This window comes from Corvus moneduloides, chromosome 8, assembly GCF_009650955.1.
Source record: "Corvus moneduloides isolate bCorMon1 chromosome 8, bCorMon1.pri, whole genome shotgun sequence".
In the NCBI taxonomy this organism is placed as follows: domain Eukaryota; kingdom Metazoa; phylum Chordata; class Aves; order Passeriformes; family Corvidae; genus Corvus; species Corvus moneduloides.
In genome coordinates this window covers 20502247-20510968 of record NC_045483.1, presented here as the reverse complement: position 1 = coordinate 20510968, position 8722 = coordinate 20502247, and positions in this window count along the sequence as shown.

The following is an 8722-nucleotide window of genomic DNA, read 5'->3' as shown; positions in this document are numbered from 1 at the left end:
ATCTTACGTTTGCAAGAAAAAGTGTTTGGAAGCTTGAACTTAGGCTGAATCATCTTTCCATTCCTTCAAATTGTGGTCACAGAAGCTGGTTCTGATGCTCATTACTAGTTAACCATGATATCTAAACTGCTGAATTTGTCCGCAATTTGTTCTGTTGCTGGGTACTGTTAGAGTGGATAAAGGAAAAGTCCAGCAAAATAATAACAATTATGTTGGTGTAAATATGTAGGTCCAGCCACCAATTTCTTGTGATAGTATTGTAACTGTATGTTTTCCTTTTCTGCCTGTAAAATGTGACAAATGCTTTCTTCTTCCCATCATATATAAAATTATATGCTCTTTAGGATGGCGACTTTTCCATTCATAACATTCAGATGACCCCTTGTGTCCCTTAAACACACCAATGCTGTTACCAAGAAAATGTTACGAAGCCTTTGGCCACTGGCTTATTATCCAAGCCAAGCAGAATGGTCGAAGTCTGCACTCACAGGGACCATATACTAAATGAAGTCTTGGTGTAAACCAGTTATTTCATGGTATTCTTGACATCACCTGTTCATCTTGACATCATGATGTTTCAGGTGGTTTTTGGGTTGTTTTTCTTTTTTGCAGCCAATCTATTTTGAAGGGTGGGAAGAAGGATGTTCTCTTTATTGTGTGCTTCTTCATGGAGTATTCTGTTGCATTAACAAGTTAAAAAAAGAAAAATAGGAAAAATGAAGAGCCTATCTGGCCTAGCTCAAATGTAATATTCTGGAAATAAAATTTTCACTGGCAGAATTAACAGCCTTCCAAAAGATAACTATTACATGGCATATACAGTTTTGTTTTGACATTGTATATGTCTAGCATTATATATTTATCTGAAAGATAATTGATGAAATTAAAGTAGCTCAAAACCACCTCCAGCTGAAAAAACACAGCGTTTATACAGTATAACCCTCGGGAAGCTTTGATATGTGTCTTTTGGATCAAATTGCTTTTCAAAGTTGGAGATGACTTTTGAATTTTGGATCCTCTTTCATGAGTTGAACATATGATCAAAAGGGCAAATTTGGCACCTAGGTTCCCTGTGTCTGTTGATTCAGAAAATATTTGTAGGAGTTCTTCTAAGAATCAATTCAGTATAATTTTTGGAAAATAACAATATATGTTAATAGAATGTTATGCAATGAGTGATTCTGCAGTAGACTCCTCTGTGTCCCCAGAAATGAGTTTCCGTGCAATTGTCTGTGTGCTAAAGCAACTGCCTGGAGAGGGAATTGGGTAAGTATTCTCTGTCATGACACCTGTCTGAAGAAGGTCCTAGAGAGTTGTGGTGAGATGTGGAATGCCTCCAGTATAAATACCAGTAGACACTGCAAAGCTGGTGGGGCCCACTGCCAAGAACTGCACAGTTAGGTGTGTACTGCTGAGCACAAAATTCTTCAGAAAATCAAAGCAACAGCCACATAATGGAAAACTACTAAATAAGTGCACTGCAGAACACACAAGGGTACAACTTTGAATCTAGCCCTTCCCTTCATTCCTCATTTAATCTTCCCTCAGGGTGAGTATCAGTAAAGATCAGTTTAAGTCATGAGTCCTAAATTTGTCAAAAGTACTTGAATATTTGTTCAGTAAATAGAGGTCACCTGGAAGACAGAGAAGATGGTTTGTGATGGGCAAGTGAGAGATCATACTGTGTAATACTGTCACACAGTTCATGGTATTTGAGGTTGTTGACCTTTCTCTTTTGGCAGTGCAGAATATTTTCCAAAACAGGCATAAACCAGTAAGTTCTGACTTGAGAGCTCTCTGAGCTGTGAATTCATTCCTAGCAAGGGTTAGGATTTAAAGCATGAATCCTTAAATTTTCTTGAGATGCAGCGCGTTATTCTTCCCACACAAAGTGGTGTTATACTCTTGTAGTGAATTAAAATTATCTGGACAGAATGCTATTTTATTTATTTAAATTTTTTGAGTTCTGAAGTTTATTGCTAACTTAATAAATTGTCTTTTTCTTTCCTCCCCAATTACCACCACATTTCCCCACCTCACATTTCCCCGCCCCCCTCCCCCTCCAACATTCACATTTTATTTTGATCATTATTTGCCTCAATCTCTAGGTATGATTCTGGAAACACTAAATATAACAGATTACACTACTAAACTCTGTAACAAAACTTTTCCCATTCCAGTTAGGTCTAAAACATGCAATGCAGTGGCCATAGCAAGCATCTTGCGTGTTTGAGAACTACAGAATGGCATTTCGGTACCCTGGCTTACAGTAGGACCAGAAGTTAACTTCGTTGGAATAATTGACAACCAGTGGGACTGGAGATCCACATGGTAGTAATCTTTCTGTTTCTGAAGAAGGTTATACTGAACTGGTGAAAGGTCTGGAGCACGAGTCTTACGAGGAGCAGATGAAGGAGCTGGGGTTGTTTAACCTGGAAAAAAGGATGCTCAGAGGAGACATTGCTCTCTACAACTGCCTGAAAGGAAGCTGTAGTGAGGTGGGAGTCAGTCTCTTCTCCCAGGTAGCAAGCGACAGGGCAAGAGAAAATGGCCTCAAGTTGCACCAGGGAAGGTTTAGATTGGATATTAGGAAAAATTTCTTCACTTAAAAGGTGGTCAAGCGTTGGAACATGCTGCCCTTGGAAATCAGCCAGAAGTGTTCAAAAGGCTTGTGGCACTTGGGGATATGGTTTAGTGTTGAACACATTGCTGCTGGGTTAATGGTTGGACTACATCATCTTAAAAGTGTTTTCCAACCTTTGAACCTATGATCTTGTAAGTTTTTGCATGCTGCATTTGCAGAAAAGGTAACAGTGTTCCCAGAGAGGCAATAGTTTCATGCTTCCTAAGACGTGGAAGACCTGTGTACAGCCTCCTTTCATGAGATAACATAGAAGCAGAAAGAAGATGGTTTTCAGTGTTTATTTGCTGCTTTATGTCACTAAGTGGTTTGTTTGGTAGCGTAGTGAGTTACAGGGCACGAGACCAGAATCTTCTCTGCTGCTTCCTGGAAACCTGATAGCCTATATTGTTAACTTTCTTGTGCTTGATTCCTTCTTTACTATGTTGAGTTTTTTAAACTGTTAATTCCTTTGCATTCTGCCAGAAGATGATATGTTTCTCCAGGCAGTTAAGAGAATAATCTGTAAGTATTGTGGTTTTGGCTAGTGTACCAGGAATGCTGGCTCAGGCCAGGCTGCTCAGATGGGCATTCCTGGGACTGCAGAGCAGTTGTTATAAGTGAAGTCGAAGGACAGTAGCTAGAGATCTGGAAGTGCTTCCCCTCCGTGCATTTATAAGGTAGTGTGAATGCAGAGAATTAGAGACCCCAGTTACCAGCTCAGTATGAGCTGAACTTTTTTTGGAGGAAGTAGTGTGTGTGTTGTTGCATGGAGCTGTCTTTATGGAAATGAAGAAAGACTTTTACAGAAGACTTCAGGAAGCATCACAGCAAACCCAGAGTAGCACATTCACTAAGTGTTCACCAGATTTTTCTAAGGTCTTTTTAGAAGACAGTTTCAGTGACCTGCATGTGCTGCCCAAAAGGAGCTGGAAACCATCTGGCATCAGTACATATCTGCACTGTTCTTCTGCAGGTCCAGTGTGAGGAAGGTGGTTATCTGGGGTAGTTGATAATGGCATGATCTTAAGAAAGATCCTGAACTGCCAAGATGTACTGCTGAAGTAACTTAAGTGGTATTTTGTTCTTGCTTTTTCTTTTAATTTCTTTTACCTTTATAGTTTCCCTCATTGACCTTATCCCAAGACAGCAGGGGAAAGGAATGAGAAAGAAACGTAGAAATAGAGGCTAGTAGGCACTGAATGCTGAATGGTGTTGCCTTACAGATATCTATGCTTGCTTAGCATAGTCTAAAATTTGGAAGAGTGCTGTATTCTTTGTAGTTTGGGGGGGTTTATGTTACACCTTGCATAGGATTGATTGCACATAATGTGACATTCAGGTACTACAATTTAAGGAAACTCTGGTTGAGTGATGATTCTACTTACGAGCTACCAGGGTCCTACAAGTTTGGGTTTTTTCTATTTAACACTTCCCAGAAGTCTGTTGAATTCTTTTAGAAATTGAGTTATTTCTTAAAAAGTCATACTACTTGTGGATTTTTTTTAATCTTCCACCTTTCCTTTTTAGAAAAGGGAAAGTATCTGGGAATATCGAGAACACTTACTACATTTAGTTACTGGTATTTAAAATTTCCAATTCCCAGAAATAAATGATGCTTCCAAACTTGTCATGCAGCATATATTTCAACTGCTGGTGAGCACAAAGTTGCCTGGTTGCCCTATAACAGAGAAGACCTTCTATTTTGTGATTTTTACTGTTACTAGGGCCTCAAGTATTTTTCACAGATTTATGAGTCTACAGAGTACTAAATTACCAGTTTTCTTTTTCATTCAATGATCAAATGCTTGTCTTCAATGGGTGATTGTATGTCGAGAAGAAAATTGAAGGGGAAAGGAGGGGGAATATCAGCTGAAAATATTTGCTGTGAAACATCCAAAATTATACCAAGACTTAGTAATTTACTGTCCATTTTAAATTATAAATGCCATTATTTTTCTAATGCAGTTGATCAGGTGCTAAAGCATTGTCTTGCTGTGTCTGCTGGCAACTGTTGAATAATATCACAATACAAAAGCACAGATTAGTGGCTGGCACAACAAAATTGATTTGCAAATTCTATAGCTCTGTTGTAAAGCTATCTGTGGAATCTTTTTCCTTTTTTTTCCTCTCTGGTTCTTCAGAACATTTTTCCCATTTCTGCAGTGTGACTTAGGTTTTAGTATTTAAAGGACTGATATTGCATGGAAAAATATGAGCACAGAGATGTTGCTTTTGGAAAGAAATTGTAGTTGAAATTGGAGAGGCTTTGAAGTAAAAGAGCTATGGAAGACTAGGATGGAACAGAAGTACTGAACCTTGGATTTGTTAATGCAGCTTCTATTCCATGAAAATAGAGCTGTCCCAGAAACCAAGCTACTGTTTTGAGCAGACTTCACAATGGGTCCCTATAGTTTTTAGCTTGCCTGCAAGAAAAGCCCTGTATTTTAAGGGATATTTCTTATTCATGTGCTACGTTAATTATTTAGATGTTCAGTAGCTTACACTCTGCAAGCTAAGAAATGCAGTTATTGAATACACTCTCTTCTTGGTGTGGATTTCCACCTGAAAAGGCTTATGTTCGATCTTAGAAGAATTGTGGTAGGTTCAAGTATTCCTCTTATATTGTCTAAAGATTACACCTAAAATAGTAGAAATTGTGTTTGGGTAATAAATCATGGATATAATTGAGACTTTTCCATTGAAATTACAGGCCAGGGCAGTATCATGTCTTGTACTTGTGACCCAGACAAAAAAAATTACATACTGTGTATAAACTTCTAAAAAGGCTCTTTGCTGAGATTGTAAACAGCATGTAGGCACGGATATGTCTTTAATCTTTCAGCTGATAGTACGTTCAGGATAACAGAGCTTGTTGGAGGCAGAGTTTTGCAGTAACTCATATGACTGGGCCAGAGTTTCTAAGTAGAAGTCTTGTGGAGATCCTTGGCTGGATCCAGAGGCTATCCCAGAGGAAAACTTTACCTCTGGGGAACTTGTTGGTGTGATGCTGATAATAAGTAGCCTGAGGAAAAGGTTCAGAGTTAAGTGGTAAAACTGAAAAATGAAATAGCTTCCTCCAAAATTGAGCTGAGAACACTCACAGAGACAGGACTTGTGTAAGTTTCAGAATGATGTAAGTACCAAATACTAATAGCCTAAATACTTTCTGAATGTTGGGGCCTTTCTGAAGGCACTAGCCTGTGATGTCAAATTAGACTTTGTTTTGCAGACTTTGAATTTTTTGGTAATGATATACGTGTGTTGTCTTCATCCCCTCTTCTCCCCCACATCCATGGGGATCTCTTAAACACTGTGTCTGAAGAGATTTTAAATGTTTGCCGCTGATTGGAAAAATTCTTGTACATGGAATAAGGACTCTCTATTTGCAGCTAAACTCTTAAGGATTACTGAAATTATAGACAAACTATAATTGTGGTACAAATACTAATTACTGGAAAAATGGAACGAGTTCTAATTTTAAGACTGCTAAATATTCAGAGCTGTTAAATATTGTTTTTTTCAAGTCTGAGCCTCAATTTAACTTCTTTTAATTTAAGCAGTGTTATGGAATTGATTATAATATTTTTGAACATTAAAACTGATAAATTTTAATAGTTCAAAATAATTTGTAGTTGGAAGCAGATAAAGACATTTGAATGGGGAGAATAACCACATTCCTTAAAGGGAGTACACTTGCCATAAAATATCCCTTAAGAGACATGTAGCACCTTTTATTTTTAAAGGAACATTCTAGTACTAGAACAACTTCTAGCGACTGACCTTGGTATGGAGCCAGGCCTTGGTGAGCTCTGCGCATCCTTTGCTGTTCTGTTTTCTGTCCCAAGCTTCTATAACCCATGGCATCCCTAGCTGGGAGCTGGAGCCTCAGCAGGTTGTTGTGAGGTGCAGGCAAGTCCTGCCCACTAATGCCTACACAAGAAAAAATGTGCGGGGAAAGTAACACAAGGGACATTCTAGGCACTCAGTATCACAAACATTGAGCCTGTCTGCATCTTTTAAATTGTACTTCAATGCATTACTGAAGTTCTGTTTAAAATATTTGGGTTTTCATATTTGTGATTAAAAGAAGCAGTGTATAAGAATACAAAACCAAAGTACTCACTGCAATCCAGCAAATGGGACTTTATATCCCCAAACGCGGAATCAATTAGCCATAAATTGAAAGCTTATGGCATTTGCCAAATGTGATCTGTAGCATGAATTGGAATAAAAACCCTGTGGATTAACAATTCAGTTGCCATAGAAACTTCTGAAACTGGAACTGAAACTTGCTGAAGAACGCAGCTCATGACATTTTGGTACCTCTAAGCCTTTATATATAATATCAGCTGTAACAATAGTTATGTGCATGATTTCTTTTTTTGGCCTCCTAACTCCCATGAGCACTGGAAATGGGTTCTTTATGGTTAACTCTGCAGTTGCTCTGGTTGTTCTTGCTGCTCAGGGTCACTACATAGAGGTGATCACTCCAACTCCTGATGCTGCAGGTATTATGTAGAGAATAACAGGCTGAAATTATGTATTTAGTATTTGCATCCAGGTGACTTGGTCACAGACCAATTTCAAGAATGTCATGTACCTAGCAGTTATACTCCTATACATACTGTTAACTCTTTAAAAGCTGTGTATAGCTGCATTCACAAGCTTCCACATCTAGACTGGATCTAGAGCAACCCTCTATGCAATAACACTTAGCCAATTCAAAGGGCAGTTGGCAGCAGGTGGACCTTCCATTTCTAGTGTTTTAAATCTTGGTGCCTTGTCATTGCTCTCACGCCTGGGTTTGTTAGCTCAGCACACCTGCAAATCAGACAGGTACAGCTTTTGAGAGGGACTACTATTATAGTCTGCAGAGAAACATGTTGGCGAAGTTGCAGTCAGCTTTTATATCAAGTCCACATTTATAACCACCAGTTGGACCATGGTTAGGTGAATGAAAGGCTGCTCTACAACTCTGCTCTGTTACATGCTCTCTGTTGCCTCTTTTATATTTAGAGCTGTTAGTCCAATACTTCCTGTGCTAAAATCACTTGAAATAGAGACCTTTGAAATTACTTACTGCAAGAGAAAATGTCAAATCCTTGTTCAACTGAAAGTGAAAGGATAAAAGACAAGGGTTTTAATCCAGCCTTTTAAATTCACTAAAAATCAAGCAACAGACATCCTTAGCCATAACCTTGTTCAAAGTTGTATTCAGAACTTTTGTCCTGGAGAAAGCTGAGACTTGGCATGACAAGAGACCACAAAAATCTTTAAATGATGGCAAGACAGCCAGGCCTGTCTACTCCAGATAGCTTTTAAAGCCCCTATTAGATTAATAGAAAAGCCTACTCTGTTGACCTATTGGTTTGCTTACACTTTAAGTCTTTGGATATTTAGGTATCTGGATGAGGCGTCCATGAATTATTGACGTCTCTGTGTAGTAGTTGCTAACTGAATCCCTCTTTAACTTTTAGCCTGCTATTTAACATTTGTTTACAGGTTCTCAGTGCTTTTTGCTTGAGCAAAATGTGACACATATACTCACTGCTATTAATCAATGCAGAATCATATTTGAAACAGTACTGTCTTGTGCACCCTGACTCTTCAACCAAACTCTGATTACTCCATTTTCAGCATTTTTATATCCTGTAAGATCTAGCATCTTGCTGCCATTTTCAATCTGTTCTTCTTGTAGGAGTGCTGTTTAGATGTTAACTATTTATAAGGGCCCTGCAATGTGCATTTTGGCTGTTCTTACCTCTTAGTGGAAACTGAGACTGGAGTATTATAAAAACATAACTGGTGCATGCAGTCTTGGGCTTCATGCCAAAATAAAGAAGGGATTGGAGGCAGGGGAGGTAGGAGTGATGGGAATGGAAAAGGTCATGTACTCATAAGAAGTGGCTACAACTTGGCATAAATTTGGAAATCACATCTGTTTAATCTAATGATGAATTCGGCATAAAGTAGTTACCACTTCTCTTCAATCTAGAACTTCATTCTGCAGCCCTTCTGAGTATCATGTGGAATTTTAATCTTGATCCAATGTGTCTTGTTTCCTATTTCTCTGAAGTTCATGGATTAATAATGTTGGTT